We start from the raw sequence: 22944 nt of genomic DNA, 5'->3' as shown, positions 1-22944 counted from the left end.
AAAACAACACTGAAAGCTAGCAGCTGGTGCTCAAGATGACAGTGGGTATTCCATTGAGTTTGTGAACAGATTTTAATATTTTTTGACGAATTCAGACTCAATCTATATTTTTATTTACAATAACATATTTTACCACTTATAATGGAAAAACAGCAATATTTACCCATTTCTCAAATCTGCAGAGCAAAAAACGCATACCTTCTCTACAAGGAACACAAGAAAATCTAGCCTTGTGGTTGTACAGCTCTTTATTAACAAATTGTCTCATATCAGCTCTGTTACAAATTTGCATTGAACTTAAAATTAATATACCAAATGAATCATGGTAAAAAATAATACAATACTATACACACTAGAGTATGTATTCAGAAATAGTACCCATAGTGACCTGATTGACCCAGTCCACTCAGTCAAAGTGTCATACCTCTGTCTGGCATATCAAAATAAAAGCTCACATATTCATAACTAGGTCTAGCGGGAACAACACATGCACTCACTCACAAACACACACAGTTCACTGATCCCTAACTGTCCCAGGACTCCAGACTTACAATGAACATAACGAAAAGATGCTTGTGTGTGTATTCATCATAGGTCTCTGTTGATGTGTTTAGGCACATGTATATCAGACTGTTTGTTTACATATCGTCTTGACTCCTCTCGTGCAGGACAACAACTGTCTGAGCAAGGTTCAACTGGGAACAATAGCCAGACATTTACCCTGAACCAACTTTGGGCTTAGACGAATAGGTGGAGAGAGAGTGCAAGGCCTGACAAAGAAAGAGGCCAAACACATTATTAGCCGCTATCAATTGGCTTTAGGTTTACTGACAACAACAAATGGGAAACAAAACCAAAACTTTTCTCTGGCTCTCACTGAGCGTGAGAGCGGGCAGCTACATGTGCTGAGAACACTCAACGTGACTGGGAGCAACATGCCCTGGCTCTGTGGTTTTACAGGAAACAGCGCTCTGTGTCAGAACACCAGAGAAGCCCCGCCCGAGGCCCACTGCCATTGGCTCAGCTGTTGTCAGGCGCAGCTCAGGAGAGAACAAAGCCTGCACCAGCCAATCAGAGCAGAGTAAGAATTTTGCTGATTTACCAACACCTCATCTCAGGCTGAAGTAGAGCGTGTTGTTGTCACATCGTGGGCCTTTAAAACTGAAAACCACAAGAATTTAAAAGGCACAGTGGATGATGAGACACACTGTTGCTGCTTCATGGTGTGAAACGGTTCACTGCTTGACTGACATCAAATCAAATCAAATCAAATTGTATTGGTCACATACACATGGTTAGCAGATGTTAATTTGAGTGTAGCGAAATGCTTGTGCTTCTTGTTCCGACAGTGCAGTAATATCTAACAAGTAATCTAACAATTCCCCAACAACTACCTAATACAGACAACTCTAAAGCTGTGAATGAGAATATGTACATATAAGTATACAGATGAGCGATGGCCAGGCGGCATAGGCAAGATTGTCACGCCCTGAACATAGTAAGCAGTTTTTTCTCTGTGTTTGTTGGGGCGTGATGGTGACTTGGGTGGGTTATCTAGGTGAATTTGTATGTCTATGGTGGCCTGATATGGTTCCCAATCAGAGGCAGCTGTTTATCGTTGTCTCTGATTGGGGATCATATTTAGGCAGCCATTTACCTTTTCTGTTTGTGGGATCTTGTCTATGTTTAGTTGCCTGTCTGCACTATTTGTATAGCTTCACGTTTCGTTAGTTGATTTAGTTGTTTTTGTTCAGTGTTCATTAATTAAAGAGAATGTACGCATACAACGATGCACCTTGGTCTCTCTCATACAACGATCGTGACAAAGATGCAATAGATGGTATAAAATACAGTATATACATGTGATATGAGTAATGTAAGATATATAAACATTATTAAAGTGGCCTTATTTAAAGTGGCATTGTTTAAAGTGACTAGTGATCCATTTATTAGTGTCCAGTGATTGGGTCTCAGTGTAGGCAGCAGCCTCTCTGAGTTAGTGATTGCTGTTTAGCAGTCAAATGGCCTTGAGATCTAAGCTGTTTTTCAATCTCTCGGCCCCAGCTTTGATGCAACTGTACTGACCTCGCCATCAGGATGGTAGCGGGGTGAACAGGCAGTGGTCCGGGTGGTTGTTGACCTTGATGATCTTTTTGGCCTTCCTGTGACATTGGGTGCTGTAGGTGTCATGGAAGGCGGTGCAGTTGTCATACCAGGCTGTGATACAGCCCGACAGGATGCTCTCGATTTTGCATCTGTAAAGGTTTGTCAGGGTTTTGAGTGACAAGCCAAATTTCTTCAGCCACCTGAGGTTGAAGAGGCGCTGGTGCGCCTTCTTCACGACACTGTCTGTGTGGGTGAACCATTTCAATTTGTCTGTGATGTGTACACCCAGGAACATAAAACTGTCCACCTTCTCCACTGCTGTCCCTTCGATGTCGATAGGAGCGTGCTGCCTTTGCTGTTTCCTGAAGTCCACGATCATTACCTTTGTTTTGTTGACATTGAGTGAGAGGTTGTTTTCCTGACACCACACTCCGAGTGCCCTCACCTCCTCCCTGTAGGCTGTCTCGTCGTTGTTGGTGATCAAGCCCACTACTGTTGTGTCGTCTGCAAACTTGATGATTGAGTTGGAGGTGTGCATGGCCACGCAGTCATGGGTGAACAGGGAGTACAGGAGAGGGCCAAGCACAAACCCTTGTGGGGCCCCAGTGTTGAGGGTCAGCGAAGCGGAGATGTTGTTTCCTACCTTCACCACCTGGTGGCGGCCCGTCAGAAAGTCCAGGACCCAGTTGCACAGGGCGGTGTTGAGACCCAGGGCCTCCAGCTTGATGATGAGCTCGGAGGGTACTATTGTGTTGAATGCTGAGCTGTAGTCAATGAACAGCATTCTGACATACAGTTGAAGTCGGAAGTTTACATACACTTAGGTTGGAGTCATTAAAACTCATTTTTCAACCACTCCACAAATTTCTTGTTAACAAACTATAGTTTTGGCAAGTCAGTTAGGACATCTACTTTGTGCGTGACACAAGTACTTTTTCCAACAATTGTTTACAGACAGATAATTCACTGTATCACAATTCCAGTGGGTCAGAAGTTTACATACACTAAGTTACATTACTGTGCCTTTAAACAGCTTGGAAAATTCCAGAAAATGATGTCATGGCTTTAGAATCTTCTGATAGGCTAATTGACATCATTTGAATCAATTGGAGGTGTATCTGTGGATGTATTTCAAGGCCTACCTTCAAACTCAGTGCCTCTTTGCTTGACATCATGAGAAAATCTAAATAAATCATTCAAGACCTCAGATATACTTTTTTAGACCTCCACAAGTCTGGTTCATCCTTGGGAGCAATTTCTAAACACCTGAAGGCAACACGTTCATCTGTACAAACAATAGTAAGCAAGTATAAACACCATGGGACCACGCAGCCGTCATACCGCTCAGGAAGGAGAGCGTTCTGTCTCCTAGAGATGAACGTACTTTGGTGTGAAATGTGCAAATCAATCCCAGAACAACAGCAAAGGACCTTGTGAAGATGCTGGAGGAAACAGGTACAATTGTATCTATATCCACAGTAAAACAAGTCCTATATTGACATAACCTGAAAGGCCGCTCAGCAAGGAAGAAGCCACTTCCCCAAAACTGCCATAAAAAAGCCAGACTACGGTTTGCAACTGCACATGGGAACAAAGATTGTACTTTTTAGAGAAATGTCCTCTGGTCTGAGGAAACAAAAATATAACTGTTTGGCCATAATGACCATCGTTATGTTTGGATGAAAAAGAGGGATGCTTGCAAGCCGAAGATCACCATCCCAACCGTGAAGCATGGGGATGGCAGTGTAACAGTATAACTTTAGTCCGTTCCCTCGCCCCGGGCGCAAACCAGGGACCCTCTGCACACATCAACAACAGTCACCCACGATGCATCGTTACCCATCGCTCCACAAAAGCTGCGGCCCTTGCAGAGCAAGGGGAACCACTACTTCAAGGTCTCAGAGCAAGAGACGTCACCGATTGAAAGGCTATTAGCGCGCACCACCGCTAACTAGCTAGCCATTTCACATCCGTTACACTCACCCGCCTTTCGACCTCCTCCTTTTCCGCAGCAACCAGTGATCCGGGTCACGGCATCAAAGTAACAGTATAACTTTACGTCCGTCCCCTCGCCCATACCCGGGCTCGAACCAGGGACCCTCTGCACACATCAACAACAGTCACCCACGAAGCATCGTTACCCATCGCTCCACAAAAGCCACGGCCCTTGCAGAGTAAGGGGAACCACTACTTCAAGGTCTCAGAGCAAGTGACGTCACCGATTGAAAGGCTATTAGCGCGCACCACCGCTAACTAGATAGCCATTTCACATCCGTTACAGCATCATGTTGTGTCGGTGCTTTGCTGCAGGTGGGACTGGTGCACTTCACAAAATAGATGGCATCATGAGGAGGAAAATTATGTGGATATATTGAAGCAACATCTCAAGACATCAGTTAGGAAGTTAAAGCTTGGTCGCAAATGGGTCTTCCAAATGGACAATGACCCAAAGCATACTTCCAAAGTTGTGGCAAAATGGCTTAAGGACAACAAAGTAATGGTATTGGAGTGGCCATCACAAAGCCCTGACCTCAGTCCTATAGAAAATTTGTGTGGCAGAACAGAAAAAGCGTGTGCGAGAAAGGAGGCCTACAAACCTCACTCAGTTACAGCAGCTCTGTCAGGAGGAATAGGCCAAAATTCACCCAACTTATTGTGGGAAGCTTGTGGAAGGCTACTCGGAATGTTTGACCCAAGTTAAACAATTTAAAGGCAATGCTACCAAATACTAACTGAGTGTATGTAAACTTCTGACCCACTGGGATTGTGATGAAAGAAATAAAAGCTTAAATAAATCATTCTCTCTACTACTATTCTGACATTTCACATTCTTAAAATAAAGTGGTGATCCTAACTGACCTAAGACAGGGATTTTTCTACGAGGATTAAATGTCAGGAATTGTGAAAAACTGAGTTTAAATGTATTTGGCTGTAAGGTGTATGTAAACTTCCGACTTCAACTGTAGGTATTATTTTTGTCCAGAAGGGATAGGGCAGTATGCAGTGTGATGGCAATTGCATCATCTGTGGACCTGTTGGAGCGGTATGCAAACTGAAGTAGGTTTAGGTTGGCCGGTAAGGTGGAGGTGATATGATCCTTGACTAGCCTCTCAAAGCACTTCATGATGACAGAAGTGAGTGCTACGTGGCGGTAGTCACTTAGGTCTGTTATCTTTGCCTTCTTGGGTACAGGAAAATTGGTGGCCATCTTGAAGCATGTGGAAACAGTAGACTGGGATAGGGAGCGATTGAATATGTCCGTAAACACACCAGCCAGCTCGTCTGCAAATTCCCTGAGGTAGCGGCTAGGGATGCCGCCTGGACCAGCAGCCTTGCGAGGGTTAACAAGTTTTAACGTTTTACTCACGTCAGCCACCGGAGAAGGGAGGGGGGTGCAGTCTTTGTTAGCGAGCCATGACGGTGGCACTGTATTATCCTCAAAGCGGGCAAAGAAGGTGTTTATATCTGACCTAGTTTGGGGCCTTTCAGAAATAGACAACAAAAAGGCATTTACAGTATTTCCCAGGAGACCTATATTCTACTATCCATGAACTTTGCTAGCCTTATCTCTTTAAGTGGACATTTTAAGTATTTTATTACTTTGATGACTGGAAATGACTGTTTAAGTGGACCTCACTTTTCCTTACATCTCACTTCACACAGCTGCCATTCACAAAAATGCACCAAAAGGTTTTGGGGGAGGCAAACAGGGGAGTGGTTCAGAAACAATCAGTGATGATTAATTGATATAGATCCATGTCCATTTGCAATAATGCATCTCATCCCTGATTGATTGTTCCTTCAATTTGAATGTACTGAAATAACTCTCTGTTTCTGAAGACGTCAAAGGTGTTTATTGAGAATATTGTAAATGTTCAACTAATTAGACTATGAGGACACTGAACATTGAAAATGTTCATCTTATTAGATGGGTGTTTACGAGGACACTGGCGACTGAACAACATGGCTTAGAAGTGAGTGTTGGGGATGGGAAGCTTCGGGTAAGGAACATCATAACATCACTCCACTCAGACTGCAAACTGAATACCACCACTCCTCAATCCATGCCACAGACTACTAACAAAGTCTTCAAATAGTGGAGCGAACACCAGCACACATCTGATAAACCCAGTGCCGTTTGCTGATAATTAAACCACATTACACATTAAAAGTGAAGCTAAATTCATTCCACAGATGAGAAGTGAAAACCTGAAAATGAATGACAGAATCCAAGTTGTGAAAAAAAGTATATTTACATTGGAGCTAGGTTTACTGTTGCTTTAAAATAACAGACGTTTTCACATTCCTCCATAACTCCCATCATATACTACCATATATTTGTGTGCTCTGTTGTGAATATTATATACTATGTAGGTGATATTTTGATAGTTGTAGATGAAAAATCACCATTTGGCATATTGGTTATATTGGTGGTTGGGGTGGGATTAAAGCAGATCCGTGTTAGATCCGAGTTATCCAATCTCTACGAATGTCGGGCAAAATGCCTTGAAAAGCAGCAGTGTTGGCTGTCTAGCACACTGCGCTATGAATTGAATCCTGGCCTAGAGGTATTCAGGTCAATGGTAAATGGCAAACTCTTGACATTATGATTAACTTTATGGCCCACTGGAGGAATACTCAGTCACTGGGTGAAAGTTCAGTGTTCGCCAGAGTCCAAGGGAAATTAATAGGGTGGAGTTCCTGGAGTTAAGGCCATTTTCCCTGTCACTTAGCCTGCTTGTTCACCCTCAGCAACAGTTATGAGAAACTTAACAATTGTCCACACTGGCAATCAGTTAGGAAAGGGAGGACTGACAACTTCCTCTTGACCCCAACCCCAACATATGTGCGTGAGCACGCACGCACACACACGCACGCACACACGCACACGCACACACACACACACACACACACACACACACACACACACACACACACACACACACACACACACACACACACACACACACGCGCGCGCGCGCACACACGCACACACACACACACACACACACACTGTGAGAAGGGAAAAGTGTTTTCCTGTGTCCTTTAGCATTGGACTCATGTGACAGTTGAACTATGATTAAAAAAAGTAGACCTTTCCCACCTCTGCCTTTCAGTTACAGGATGGATGGGGAAAAAAACAATTCTGCAATGTTGCATAAATAGAACAGCTGCAACGTTATCTGAAGAGTTAAATGAAGTAGTTGATAATTGCTCACCCTAATTAGACAATGTACAAAAACCATAATATCAATCCACATAATGTAAATGATGAGACTGCTCTTATGGATTTAAAGAGCTGTTTGTATTCCTATAGGAGAGAAGACCAACTTCCAAGGAAACAAATAGTTGCTCGATATAGGCACTGCTCTTACATATTGATTGATTTAAGCACTCCTTTTGATATTTGTACATTTTTGGAACACACTCCAAAAAGAAAAGGTTCCTGGAGTATCCTATAGAGGTTCTTCAAATTGAAACTGTGGGGGAACCCCTATAAGTTCTTTGAAGAACCCCTTTTAATGGATCCTCAAATGACCTTTTGAAGAACCTTTTGGGTTCATTTTTTTATCTACCCCCCTCCAATATTATTATTATTCATAATATGCATAACAGTAACAACAATAACACAATATTTTAGTTGTCAGTTTTTTTAATTATTTAAATGGCAAAGCAGAATTTAAAAAACTAAATATGATGGCAACTCCCAGCAGAGCCCCAAGTCCAGTGGGTTTATCCTCTGGTGTGTTGCTGTTAATGTGTTGATGTTCTCCGTATCCACAACCAGAATGATTTTGCAGTGCATGGTGATCAAACAGGTTTCCTATTATATTCATCAGAGGTGTACGGGGTGAAGTCTGTGAATTCAACATGTTCTCATAGCATACAGTACATATTCTTACCTCTTTGTTGGTTGATATCCACGGAATTGTGTCCATTTTCTGTTTTAGAAAGATTTGCACAAATATGAAAAGATAGATGGTATCCTCATAAAACAATATCAATTTAGATCATACAAGGGACAAACCTTACCTTAAATTGAGGAGATCTTTACATTTTTCAGTTAAGTGCCGGATCCTTGCTGTCCCTGAAATTCAAAATATTTTAGTTGGGCAGTTAGGTTCCTACAAGAACCCCCACCAATTAAGGAGGTTCCACAATGAACCCCACCTACTACGGGGTTCTTGGAAGAACCTTTTGGGGGCAATTTTCAGTGCCTAGAACTCTCTTAGAAGAACCCTTGTTGAACCCCTAATTTTTAGAGTGCATATATTGTTATTTGGCATGGTATGAACATTTTTTAAGCTTGTTCGTTGAGCAAATAATGAAGAACATGATTTGATTAATGTGGACTATTCAAAGTAATACTCACATGATATTTCTTGTTGTATTGTAAATGGCCTTTGCAATCTATTTCTTGAAATAGGAATTAGACATGACATTTCACAGTAAATTGCAGAAAACTCTTGCAACAGTCTTATGTCCAAAAATGGGTTTGATCATTGTAGACAAATCAAATCTCTTTGTACTACTAGGGTTGTGGCGGTCACTACATTTTGTCAGCCGGTGATTGTCAAGCAAATAACTATCGGTCTCACGGTAATTGACCTTTAATCTCCAGGCTTCCACATATAGCCTCAAGCCACTGATGCAGACCTTTGGAACATCTATATTTTAAAAAGTATAATAAATCCATGTAATATAGCCTACACCTTCACAATAAATTCATTATTTGTTTTAGACAGGTCTAAAGAAGCATGCTATGAAGAAAATGTAGTCTATTTCAGAAGAACAGAATAGCATACTCTGAGTTGTCCTTATGTTAGGTCCTGATCAGGCTAAGCAAAATGGCTGTGGGTGTTTTATTAGGATCCCCATTAGCTGTTGCAAAAGCAGCAGCTACTCTTCCTGTGGTCCACACAAAACATGAAACATAATATAGAATGACATAATACAGAACATCATTAGACAAGAACAGAACTACATACATTTTTTAAAAGGCGCGCGTAGCCTACCTATCAATGCATACACACAAACTATCTAGGTCAAATAGGGGAGAGACGTTGTGCTACAAGGTGTTGCTTTATCTGTTTTTTGAAACCAGGTTTGCTGTTTATTTGAGCAATATGAGATGGAAGGAAGTTCCATGCAATAAGGGCTCTATATAAAACTGTACATTTTCTTAAATTTGTTCTGGATTTGGGGACTGTGAAAAGACCCCTGGTGGCATGGCTGGTGGAATAAGTGTGCGTGTCAGAGCTGTGTGTAAGTTGACTATGCAAACAATTTGGGATTTTCAACACATGAATGTTTCTTATAAAAAGAAGAAGTGATGCAGTCAGTCTCTCCTCAACTCTTAGCCAAGAGAGACTGGCATGCAGAGTATTTATATTAGCCCTCTGATTACAATGAAGAGCAAAACGTGCCGCTCTGTTCTGGGCCAGCTGCAGCTTAACTAGGTCTTTCCTTGCAATAATAATCAAGATTAGACAAAACTAGAGCCTGCAAAACTTGCTTTTTGGAGTATGGTGTCAAAAAATCTGAGCATCTCTTTATTACGGCTCGACCTCTCCCCATCTTTGTAACCATTGAATCTATGTTTTGACCATGACAGTTTACAATCTAAGGTAACGCCAAGTAATTTAGTCTCCTCAACTTGTTCAACAGCCACACCATTCATTACCAGATTCAGCTAAGGTCTAGCACTTAAGGAATGATTTGTACCAAATACAATGCTCTTAGTTTTAGAGATGTTCAGGACCAGTTTATTACTGGCCACCCATTCCAAAACAGACTGTAACTCTTTGTTCAGGGTTTCAGTGACTTCGTTAGCTGTGGTTGCTGATGCGTATATGGTTGAATCATCAGCATACATGGACACACATGCTTTGTTGAATGCCAGTGGCAGGTCATTGGTAAAAATAGAAAAGAGTAGAGGGCATAGAAAGCTGCCCTGCGGTACACCATACTTTTCATGTTTGACATTAGAGACGCTTCCATTAAAGAAAACGCTTTGAGTTCTATTAGATAGATAGCTCTGAATCCACGATATGGAAGAGGTTGAAAAGCCATAGCACTTAAGTGTTTTCAACAACAGGTTATGGTCAATAACATCAAAGGCTGCACTGAAATCTAACAGTATAGCTCCCACAATCTTCGTAATATACATTTCTTTCAACCAATCATCAGTCATTTGTGTCAGTGCAGTACATGTTGAGTGCCCTTCTCCATAAGCATTCTAAAAGTCCTGAGGACAAAGACTTTCCTCTAGGCTCAGATTAAATATATGACAGATAGGAGTGGCTTTAGAGTCAGCTACCATCCTCAGTAGCTCTCCATCTAAGTTGTCAATGCCAGGAGTGTCAATGCAAGTTGGCAATGCAAGTTGTCAATGCCACCTCTCCCACACTAACTTTACAAAACTTGCACTGCTTTTCTTTCATTATTTGTTTTTTATGCATTGCTCACTGTTTGTCATAGGCATTTCCTGCCTAAGTTTGCGCACTTTGCCAATGAAAATAATTGGCAACATCAAATGGTTTTGTGATTAATAACCCATATGATTCGATGAAAGATGGAGTTGAATTTGTTTTTCTGCCCATAATTTCCTTTAAAGTACTCCAAGGTTTTTTTCCACTTTATATCATTGATCTTGCTTTCATAATAAAGTTTATTCTTCCTTTTGTTGAGTTTAGTCACATAATTTCTCAATTTGCAGTAAGTAAGCCAGTCAGATGTACAGCCAGACTTATTAGCCACTCCGTTTGCCCCATCTCTTTCAAATATATACTATTTCAATTCCTCATCCATCCATGGAGCCTTAACAGTTCTAACAGTCAGTTTCTTAACAGGTGCATGTTTATCAATAATTGAAAGAAGCAATTTCATAAATTCATCAAGTGCAGCGTCTGGATGCTCCTCATTAATCACATTAGACCAGCAAATATTTTTAACATCATCCACATAAGAGTCACAGCAAAATATTTTGTATGATCTCTTATACACTATTTTAGGCCCAGCTGGATATAGCCACTATATTGTGATCGCTGCATCCAATGAGTACGGATACAGCTTTAGAACAAAGATTTACAGCATTAGTAAAAATGTGATCGATACATGTGGATGATCTTGTTCCTGTAGTGTTTGTAAACACCCTGGTAGGTTGATTAATAACCTGAACCAGTTTACAGGCACTGGTTACAGTAAAAAGCTTCCTCTTGAGCAGACAGCTTGATGAAACCAGTCAATATTCAGGTCCCCAAGAAAGTAGACCTCTCTGTTAACATCACATACACTATCAAGCATTTCACACATATTATTTAGATACTGACTGTTAGTACTTGGTGGCCTACAGCAATACCCCAAAAGAAAAGGCTTTAGATGTACCAAGTGAACCTGCAACCACAACACTTCAATAACACTTGACATAAGATCTTCTCTAAGCATTACAGGGATATGGCTCTGAATATATACAACAACTCCTCCCCCATAAGCATTTCTGTCTCTTCTATAGATGTTATATCCTTGTATTGCTACTGATGTATCATCAAACTAATTATCTAAGTGAGTCTCAGAAATGGCTAATATATGAATGTTATCTGATATTAGCAAGTTAATGAAGGCTACATATATTTATATGGGCTATTTTCAGCCCTTTCCTGGATAGCATATCAGAGATAGACATAATATTGGAAAGAGCAGTTCTAAGCAAGAGAAAAAAATATACATTCAGCAGTCCATTAATCAATTGGTGTGTGTGTGTGTGTGCTGTGGGGTTGAGGCTACACACCCATAGCCTTGGCTCTCTCATCCCTTCCAGGCTTCTGGGAGGGAGGGTGGATAATGAGCCTGTCGTAGCGGATGTACGCAATGTCCCCACGCACTCTGGCAGCTTTCATGGCTGGGATCAGTTCTTTCCTCTTCTGAAGCATAGCTTCAGGATAGTCCTCGTTGAGGAAGATATAAACGCTTCTGTCGAGTTATTGGTTCTTTCCAGAACAGCTACCTTGTCCTTGAACCTCAGGAACTTGACCACTATCGGCCTGGGCCTATCACCTGGACCAGTGGTGGGTTTTACAGTCCTGTGGGCTGTAATCTTCCTGTGGTCCATCTTCAATTTCTCAAAGATAATTTCCCTCGCTTTGTCCTCAGACTCCATCCAGGTCTCATGTTGAGATTCTACAATTCCGTTCACAACCATGTTGTTTCGCCTTGATTGTCCCTCAAGATTTATCTGTCATTGTTATCATGGATTCACACACAGAACTGATGTCCTCTCTCAATGACTTACAGATTGCTGTCATCAACTCATCGAGCTGACCCTGGGAGAACTGCAAATTGTTCTTCAGGTCCTGGACCTCTCGGGTCAGGTCGTCCATTCTTTTATTGGTAGAATCCACAAGTATTTGGACAAAACACTTAAACTATTTTCTTGTTGTTGTAACAACTGCTTATAAGTCTATTTTTGTTTGTTTAAAATATCCTTCACCTGTGATAGAGACACCACTGGCACTGTCCTCAATGGCACTCCCGCCGGCTTTGGTCTTTGTCATGGTAGCAACGTAGGTTACGCTGTTACTCCTCACAGTTCCAGACAGGGCAGGTCACGGGGAAAATTGGAAACAACAAATAGCAGGGATCTAGACAGCCACAAACCCTGGCCAATCCGTGGTCCCAGCCACAATGGCTAACTGCGTCGCGGGCTGTGTTCAAGAACCCTCGCTAGCTTGATGTCCAGCTAGCTAGCAGCTAGGCTAGCTGTGACGCCAAATAGCTCCTCAGACCCGTCCTTTGTCGGCAGCATTACTGGAAAGATACAAGTAGTCCCAGCAACTGATGCCAACTGCGTCGCGGGATCCAACATAAGAAGCTAGGTAGCTACCAAGAACTTTCTAATATACTTTTAAACAACACTAGTTAATTTAGCAGATTTGCTTAGAATTCCGTGGCATTATTATTTTATAGTTATTTTATAGTAGAAGAATACAATTGAACAAAGCTGAATAAAATATACATATTTTCTGAGGGAGTGAAAACATGCGGATCATTCTGTGTTGAGCAGTTTAGTACTCTTATATGCTTAATTTAGAGTTATTAATGTAACTTTAGTTGTTCTACAAATGTTGGGCTATATGTTTGGATTTTTAATACACTGTAAGGCTGCATGATGTGACTCCAATGATGATTTGAAAAAAGACGCTAGAAAGGCATGAGCTCTGCTTTGTTTTTTGGTGCAGGCTGTACACACTTCATTAGTCTCTCATTCACAATTTGACAAGCACTTAATAATGCCTGGATTTTCACGCCGGCATCCCCTTTGTGGCCGTAATGCACCCTAAAAAAATCCATGCTTTTTGTGGCCAGTGGCCCTGAGTGCTGCGTTGTGTCTTTCTCCCTGAATGCTGTGCACTCCTAAGCAACTCTCACTCACATGGCTCTCCATCACCTTATCTGGGTCTTTCTCACAGGCTACAAGTGAAGACGGACATATTAAGGGGAAAAACTTATCCAATTCTGAGGTGCATATTGAAGATATTGGAGGAACTGTCTACATTTACTTTCGTCAGCCAACAAGTTGAATAGGCCTAAAGAAACAGCAAAAGCACTAGCCTATGTCAGTCTACTATCCCCTATAGCACAAAAGTCAACATATTCTATTCTGTGCGAGAAATAAATATTCCATACATAGTCTGGGACAGCTGTGGGATGCAATCCCAAATTAATACAACCACTGGCATCAATAAAACTTTTTTACGCAACAGATCAGAACATTTAGCTTAAATTGTTGATAAACTATTGGGCCATTTCTTCACATTATAAGCGTAGCAATGTGCACATGGCAGTAGGCCATAAGCGCCAATGTTCCATTAGCTGGAGAACACCATTATCAAAAGTGACCGCAAATGCGATTATGCATGTAATGCTTTTATTACAAAGGTGCATTTTTATAGGGGGAATTATCTTCCCCAAACTTGAAACTCAGGCAATGCTTATGTATGCTAGTTAGGCTCTAAACCCATTGGAAAGCGGATTAATGAGCTTAATTTTAAGAAGTTATTTGGCCACTTAAGTTGTGATACAAACCTTATCAAAACATATAGGCCTATGGGCTAGGCTACATGAGGTGCGCGACTACGATAAAAAAAAAGGCTCTTTCTTATCCTGGGCATCATTCACGAGTGGTAATATACAATTCACAAGTTATAGACTAATATTGTCACCCATCAGACTATTCATGATTTATCTTGTCTTTACATACAGTGCCTTCGGAAAGTATTCGGAAAGTATTCAGACCAAATTTTTTCCTCACAGTACCCCATAATGACAAAGCAAAAACAGGTTTTTAGAAATATCACAAAAATAGAAGTATTACATTTACATGAATAAGTATTCAGACCCTTTACTCAGTACTTTGTTGCAGCACCTTTGGCACCAATTACAGCATTGAGACTTCTTACTTATGACGCCACAAGCTTGGCACACATGTATTTGGGGAGTTTCTCCCATTCTTCTCTGCAGATCCTCTCAGGCTCTGTCAGGTTGGATGGGGAGCTTCCCTGCACAGCTATTTTCAGGTCTCTCCAGAGTTTTGATCGCATTCGTTCATCTTTACCTCGATCCTGACTAGTCTCCCAGTCCCTGCCACTGAAAAACATCCCCACAGCATTATGCTGCCACCACCATGTTTCACCGTAGGGATGGTGCCAGACATGGCACTTGGCATTCAGGCCAAAGAGTTCAATCTTGGTTTCATCAGACCAGAGAATCTTGTTTCTCATGGTCTGAGAGTCTTTAGGTGCCTTTTGGCAAACTCTAAGCGAGCTGTCATGTACCTTTTACTGAGGAGTGGCTTCTGTCTGGCCACTCTACCATAAATGCCTGATTGGTGTAGTGCTGCAGAGATGGTTGTCCTTCTGGAAGTTTATCCCATCTCAACAGAGGAGCACTAGAGCTCTGCCAGAGTGACCAAGGCCGTTCTCCTCTGATTGCTCAGTTTGGCCGGGCGGCCAGCTCTAGGAAGAGTCTTCGTGGGTTACAAACTTCTTCCATTTAAGAATGATGGAGACCACTGTGTTCTTGGGGACCTTCAATGCTGCAGGCATTTTTTGGTACCCTTCCCCAGATATGTGCTTCGACACAATCCTGTCTTGGAGCTCTACGGACAATTCCTTCGACCTAAAGGCTTGATTTTAATCTGACATGTATTGTCAACTGTGGGACCTTATCAAAGTCACAACTGTCTTGGTGTGTTTGGACCATATTAGTTTGTTGGTGATGTGGACAGCCCCATCGATGAGAATAGGGATGTGCTCGGTCCTCCTTTTCCTGTAGTCCACAATCAACTAATTTGTCTTGATCACATTGAGGGAGATGTTGTCCTTGAACCACACGGTCAGCACTCTGACCTCCTCCCTATAGGCTGTCTCATCATTGTCGGTGATCAGGCCTACCACTAAACTTAATGATGGTGCTGGAGTCGTGCCTGGCCATGCAGTCATGAGTGAACAGGGAGTACAGGAGGGGACTGAGCATGCACCCCTGAGGGGCCCCCGTGTTGAGGATTAGCGTGGCGGATGTGTTGTTACCTACCCTTACCACCTGGGGGCTGCCCATCAGGAAGTCCAGGGTCCAGTTGCAGAGGGAGGTGTTTAGTCCCAGGGTCCTTAGCTTAGTGATGAGCTTTTAGGGCACTATGATGTTGAATGCTGAGCTGTAGTCAATGAATAGCAGTCTCACATAGTTGTTCCTTTTGTCCAGGTTTGAAATTATATATGCATCTGGACAAACCTCTTTATACAGTGCGTGATTATTTTCAGTTAGTCTGCAAAAATATGAACATGCCTGTACGTTTGTGAGCAGTACTATACGTGTGGGTACATGGATGTTTTTTGATACGTTCTCTGTATTGCCCTGATATCCCAGCACAATGAAAACTTGTACTTTGGCCATGCTTGTACTTTGGCCATGGGTACTTTGGCCATGCTAGTCATTAATTGAAGTAACAATGGAAAGACATAAAAGTATGAGCCATCAAAGGTTGTTGAGTATGGAGTAATATCTTGCCCCTAGAAGTGAATGAGTCATAAGTGGCTACAGTGTGATGGATCTTTGTTATTTATCTATACAATTAAATGAAATTACGGATTGCTTCTTATCTGCTCGTCGTTCCCTTATGCCATAGTTTGTATAAGGGCACAGGGCGAGACCCAGATGCAGACACGGGGGCAGATGGTTTGAGTCTCTGATATTTATTATAATCCAAGGGGCAAGCAAGAGAATGGTCATGGACAGGCAAAAGTTTATAACAAGGTCAGAGTCCAGGAGGTACAGAGTGACAGGCAGGCAGGCAGGCTCGAGCTCAGGGCAAGCAGTATAGTCAGGCAGGCGGGTTCAGAGTCAAGGCAGGCAAGGGTCAAAACTGTGAGGACTAGCAAAAACAGAGAAAAGGAGGGGAAGAAGAAAAAAGAAAAAATCAGGGGCACGGAATAAAAAAAAAACAGGGGCACGGAATAACACGCTAGTTGACTTGACAAAACAAGCCGAACTGGCAATAGATAAGCAGGGAACACAGGAATAAGTACTCAGGGACTAATGAGGAAAACAGGTGACACCTGGACGTGGGTGGAAACAATCACAAAGACAGGTGAAACAGATCAGGGTGTGACAAGTTTGTACGTCTCAATTGTCAGTAAAAAACACATTTGTTTAAGCAAGTCAGCCATATCAGCTTTGTTTTTAAAAAAGGCAGTAAATGAGGCTGAATGAACTGTTTCGCTGCCAGACAAGGCTTCGCTGATAGCCAGGTGTAGCGGTGGTAAGGATTCACTCCATGGTGCTGAAAAGAAAGCTCTGCTGTTAGGACAGCTTTATGTAGACCCTAACAGTTTGTGGGCACATAGTAATATATAGTAATAGAACTTAGAGAGATATAACACCACACCCCACATAAAAACAAAACATAGTCTAAATACGCCTTAAAACCTTGGTTCATAGTCAAATTAAACCAATTTGAATGCCAAGAGGCTTTTGATGTTTTGCTGAAGAAATTTGAAATTAATATCAGTGTGTTTACATAAATGGCCTAAAGTAGCCTCCACTGATATAACTGTTTGAGTGTGCAGGTCTAACATCTGTTGGATTCCTGAGATGCTTCCCTGGGGAAAGCTACACCTCCCAATGCCCAGAGATGGTGGAATCGCTTATTCAGAGGCCGGGCATTAAACAAGGCTCCTGTTGCACAGGAGAGCAGTCACAGCCAGCCAGGGGGATCAGATTATATCTGGTTCCAGTCCGACACAATAGTGAGAGAACAATTAAGCTGTTCATGTCATTAGTATGTTTATTCACTGACACAAAACTGTATATTATAGTAGCTCTGATCGTTCAATATATTTGCTTGAATGGATATTCTCTACTGATCATTCTTCAGGCCTATATTTGCTTGGGTGGAAGCCAGCTTGCATGACCCTACAGATATTTATGTGAATTTGCTTAATTGGATATCATTGGTTTTATTATATGTATGGTGGGCCAATGTGAACATGCAGCAATTGAGAACAAATGTCAAAGGATGTATTCAAAGCCGCAGGGCTACTTTTGAATTGCCTGTAATCTCATTATTAATCCCTTCACTTACATTTCAACGACATAACATTTCAGCATATGTTATGGTACAGTACACAATAGGATAAGAATCACGAGAATGTGTTGACGTTGTGGACTGGGTTTCATCTGGCTTGTTTTCATGGAACATGGTGTTCCTTTTCCTTGGAAGCATGTCTATTGAGCAATACATTTAAGTCAAAACGAACTTGTCTCATCAGCTTACCCGCCATTGTTTTCATTTTCCAGCGTGAGAAAACTATGTGCTAATCTTACTTTCATCCGAAGAAAATACATTCCTCTCTGCACTCCTTTCATGTGTTCGTCACATTATGTATTGAGCTTTGCAGTTCCCCTCTAGACCTGGCGTGCGGCGGAAAATAAACTTAGAGGAAAATAAACTTGAATATGCCTTTGAAATACAGTATATGGCTAAAATACATTGAAGCATTGACACATTGACATTGACTGATATATTTCATTATTGAAAGAAGCATTGCAAAATCATCTTACAATAACTGATACATTATGTAGTATGTAATATTATATAGTAGGCTAAAATGGTGCAATTTGGTACAGATGACCTGCACCTATACTCTTCAGCTGCTGTTAGAAATTAGAATTCATCATCTGACATCATCATTCTGTTTGGAGGCTGTTTGTGGACCTTTCAGTGTCATGTAGAGCTGTGAACAAAGAGAACCGTAGTCACAGAAAACAATGGAAGACAGCAAGGGCAATCAACAACAAACCTAATATGAGCAAACGCGCTGACATCTGTTGGGGGAGAGATGACCCCCTCAAAATACGCCAAGGGAAGAGAGCAAATATTGGCATAAACAAGGGTCCTAAAGGTGGTCCTGAATGTTGTTTTGCTGTACCCCCAGAGAATATTCTAGAAGACAGTTCAAAGAGTTGTGCACAGAACACCACAGCACTGCAGCTATAATGAACTGCTTTGGACTCGCCCTCCTCTGAAGTTACATTGATATCCATGAAGCCCTTTGGGGGCACCCGGCGGAGTCAACAAAACACACACACTCCACGCACCTCATCCCTGGACATCACGCCGCCTTTGCTGAACAAAACCCGATGTCACGCCCTGACCATCGAGATCTTTTTATTCTCTATGTTTGGTTGGTCAGGGTGTGACTCGGGTGGGACACCCTAGGTTCTTTGTTTCTATGTTTTGGCTGGGTATGGTTCTCAATCAGGGACAGCTGACTATCGTTGTCTCTGATTGGGAATCATACTTATGCAGCCTTTTTTCCTATGGTATTTGTGGGTAGTTGTCTTTGTTAGTGGCATTATAGCCTAAGTAAGCTTCACGTTCGTTTCCTTGTTCTTTGTTTTGTTGGCGACATTTATAAATAAAATAAATGTATGCTCACCATGCTGCACCTTGGTCCGGTCATTTCCACGACGACAGCGATCATTACACCCGAGTGGCACCGGGGTGTCATACGGTGTGCTATCAGGGAGCTGCTTAAAACGTGTCTCTGGCACGGTTGGGCACAATTCAGAATTTTGGAATTGACTCCTATTCCACTCAGTCATAGAAAATGAGAGTTTCATTGAATCTGATACCAGATACCAAAGAATGTATCACTTTTCTCTGGAAACAATGTTCATACTCTTTTAACCTTAGTGCTTAGAATAGCCAATTATATTTCCACCAATCATTTCATTTGTTTGGCTTCTTTTTGAAGGCCTCAACTTTAGGCTTAAACTAATGCATTCTGGGAAATGTAACATTTCCGCCATATTGAAAAAAAGTTAAGTGATTAATAACTTAGAATATTCGCATACAGGTTTTGTTTTCCTTGATCATTTATTTTAAGAGTTTGTCCTGAAAAACAATTATTTCAACAATATTTTATATGCATCTTTATAACAACATGTTTGATATTTTATGTTTATATTTGTATAGACTACACCTAATATAGAATAGAAGTATCACGGCTCAGGCTAATACCCAGATGCAGACACAGGAGGCGGATAGTACGAGTCTCCGAGTTTATTATAGTACAAGGGGCAGGCAAAAGTTAAGTCAAAGCAGGCAAAGAGTCGTAATCCAAATCAGTGTCAGGAAACAGGAGACAAAGGGCAGTGGGACAGGGGTTTAATTCTAGATACATGGAAAGTGGGATGTATGCGGAGGGTGCGCGGCAACAGAAGGCGGACAGCAGAGGGGCTAAGAACCTTAGAGATGGGGAATGGGGCCAAGAAAATGGGGGGGGGGGTTTGCGAGGCTCCACCAGTAGGGCCAGATCCTGAGTGGAATGCCATACCCTCTAAGACGGTAGTGGGGAGCCGGGATCCAGTGGTGGTACGCTTGTCGTCTATACCTGGAAGTAATCTTGAGAAGAGCGACCCGGGCTCTCTTCCAGGTATGGTGGCAGCGACGGACAAACATATGGGCAGAAGGAATGCTGACCTCTTGCTCCGAGAAGAGCGGGGGCTGATATCACAGGAAACACTAAAAAGGCGAGTGACACGTAGCAGAACAGGGAAAGGTGTTGCGGGCATATTACACCCACACAAGTTGCTGGCTCCAGGTGGTGGGATTGGTGGAGACGAGGCAACGAAGAGTCATCTCCAGGTCCTGATTGGCTCGCTCCGATTGGCCGTTAGACTAGGGATAGAAACCAGAGGACAGGCTGGCCGACGACTCAATTAGGATGCAGAACGCCTGCCAAAACCGGGATGAGAACTGAGGACCGCGATCGGAGACCATGTCAACCGGAAGTCCATGGATCTGGAAGATGTGCTGCACCATGAGCTGGGCCGTCTCCTTAGCTGAGGGCAACTTAGGAATGGGGATAAAATGGGCGGCTTTTCCGTAAGGGTGGTGGTGTGGATACCCGTGACGAAGTCCAAAGATATATGGGACCAGGGGCAATGAAAAACAGGGAGTGGTTGAAGGAGGCCAGCCGGAGCTTGCCGCTGAGTCTTGTTCTGTGCACACACAGTGCTGGCGGCAACAAACGCAGAGACATCAGGAACCATGGTGGGTCGCCAAAAACGTTGTCGGACAAAAGCTGAGGTCAGGATGACATGTGAGCCACAAGGAATGTGCCCATTCCAGAACCAGTACACGGGCAGAGTTCAGGACTAACATCTGGTTGGTCTTGGGGTCCAATGGTGTAGTAGCGGGGCTGTACAGACGTGAGAGTGCATCAGGCTTCCCCTTCTTGGACCCCGGGCAGATGGAGATTGTGAAATGGAAATTAGTGAATTACAGGGCCCATCTTGCCAGCCTGGAGTTGAGCCGCTTTGCAATGCAGAGATATTCCAGGTTCTTATGGTCCATCCACACCAAGAATGAATGATCCGCCCCTTCTAACCAATGCCTCCACTCCTCCAACACCATCTTAACAGTGAGTAATTCTTGATTTCCCACATCATAGTTCCTCTCAGTAGAGGTTAAGACGATGGGAAAGGAAGGCGCAGGGAGGCAGCTTCTGGTCCTGGGCAGAATGCTGGGACAGCTCCCACTCCGACGTCTGAGGCATCGACCTCCACCATGAACTGACGGGAACGGACGGATGGATTAAGATGGGAATGTAGTGATTTGCTGCTTGAGGTCTGAGAATGCCCAGTCAGCTGCTGGAGACCATATGAATGGAACCTTGGGAGAGGTGAGTGCAGAGAGTGGGGAAGCAAGGTTCCTGTAGTCGAAACAACGGTAGAAATGAGCAAACCCCAGGAAGCGTTGCAGCTGCAGTCTGGATGTGGGTTGAGGCCAACCCACCACCGCTCTCACCTTGTCAGGGTTCATCTGAAGATCCCTGTAGCAATGACGTATCCTATGAAGTAGATGGTGGAGCTCACATTTCTCCACCTTCACGAAAAGCTGGTTCTCCAGGAGACACTGGAGGACATGGAGGACGTGCTCTTGAGCTGACCGGGAATAGATGAGGATGTCGTCCAGGTAGACAAACAAAAATCGGTTCAACATGTCACATAGCACATCATTGACCAGGGCCTGGAACACAGTCCGAACGGCATCACCAGGTATTCATAGAGCCCGTTAGCCGTGTAAAAGGCTGATTTCCACTCGTCACCTTCCCGTATCTGAACCAGATGGTAAGCGTTCCAAAGGTCCAACTTGGAGAAGATGATCGCCCCCTGGAAAAGCTCAAAAGCTGAGGATATGAGTGGTAGCGGGTAACGTTTTTTAAACATAATGTCATTAAGACCCCAGTAGTCGATACACGGACGCAGGGTCTTGTCCTTCTTCTCTGCAAAGAAGAACCCTGTGACGGCGGGGGAGGAAGATGGACGCATAATCCCTGCAGCAAGAAAGTCCTCAAAATACCCTTCCATCGCTTTGGTCTCCGGACCCGACAGGGAATAAATTCGCCCCCGAGGTGGTGCGATGCCCGGGAGAAGGTCGATAGCACAGTCGTAGGGCCGATGCTGAGGAAGAGATGTGGCGTGGGCAGAGTTGAAAACCTCCCGTAAATCCTGGTACTCTGCAAATAGATCCAAGGCTTTACCCAAGCCAGCAGACATCACGGGGCAGGCTGTGCCTACTTCAGACAATGTGCATGGCAAAACTGACTCCAACCAAGGATGGAACCCGTAGCCAAGTCGATTAGGGGATTGTGCCTCTGGAGTCATGAAACCCCCAAAACCATGGATACATAAGGAGACTCCAGGAGCAGAAGCTCCATAGACTGATGCCTGACACTCACAGATGTATAGGAACCGTATTGTGGGTGACTCTGCCAAAATGGCGCCCATCCAGCGCTCTGACGTCCATCGGGATGGAAAGGAGTTGAGTGGAGATACCCAGTTCCGACACCAGGGTACTGTCCATAAAGCTCTTGTCGGCCCCAGAGTCAATGATGGATTTGGACTCCCCACATCAGGGTAGCATAGAGGGGGTTACAATTGAAAACTCTCCGTACGGCTCACCAGTGTACTCATACTTACTGATGAGCCTGGTTTTTTAATGTGCAGGTAGATAAGAAATGTCCCATAGCTCCACAATACAGACAGCTCTTGGTGTTTAGTCTGCACTCAGCACGAGACAATCTAGTCCTAACCAGTTGCATGTGCTCCGGAGGAGACGAGTTGACAGCCCTCTCTGATTTCTGAGAGAACTCCGGTGACATCGGATTCACTCAGAAATGTAGACTCCTGGGATTTCCGGGATTCCTCAGAGGCGAGGTGGAAATCGAGGACAAGCGAGGGCAATAGAGACTCCCTGTCCCTCCTACATTCCCA

This window comes from Salvelinus fontinalis, chromosome 14 (genome assembly GCF_029448725.1).
Source record: "Salvelinus fontinalis isolate EN_2023a chromosome 14, ASM2944872v1, whole genome shotgun sequence".
Classification (NCBI taxonomy): Eukaryota; Metazoa; Chordata; class Actinopteri; order Salmoniformes; family Salmonidae; genus Salvelinus; species Salvelinus fontinalis.
This window is presented reverse-complemented; position numbering follows the sequence as displayed.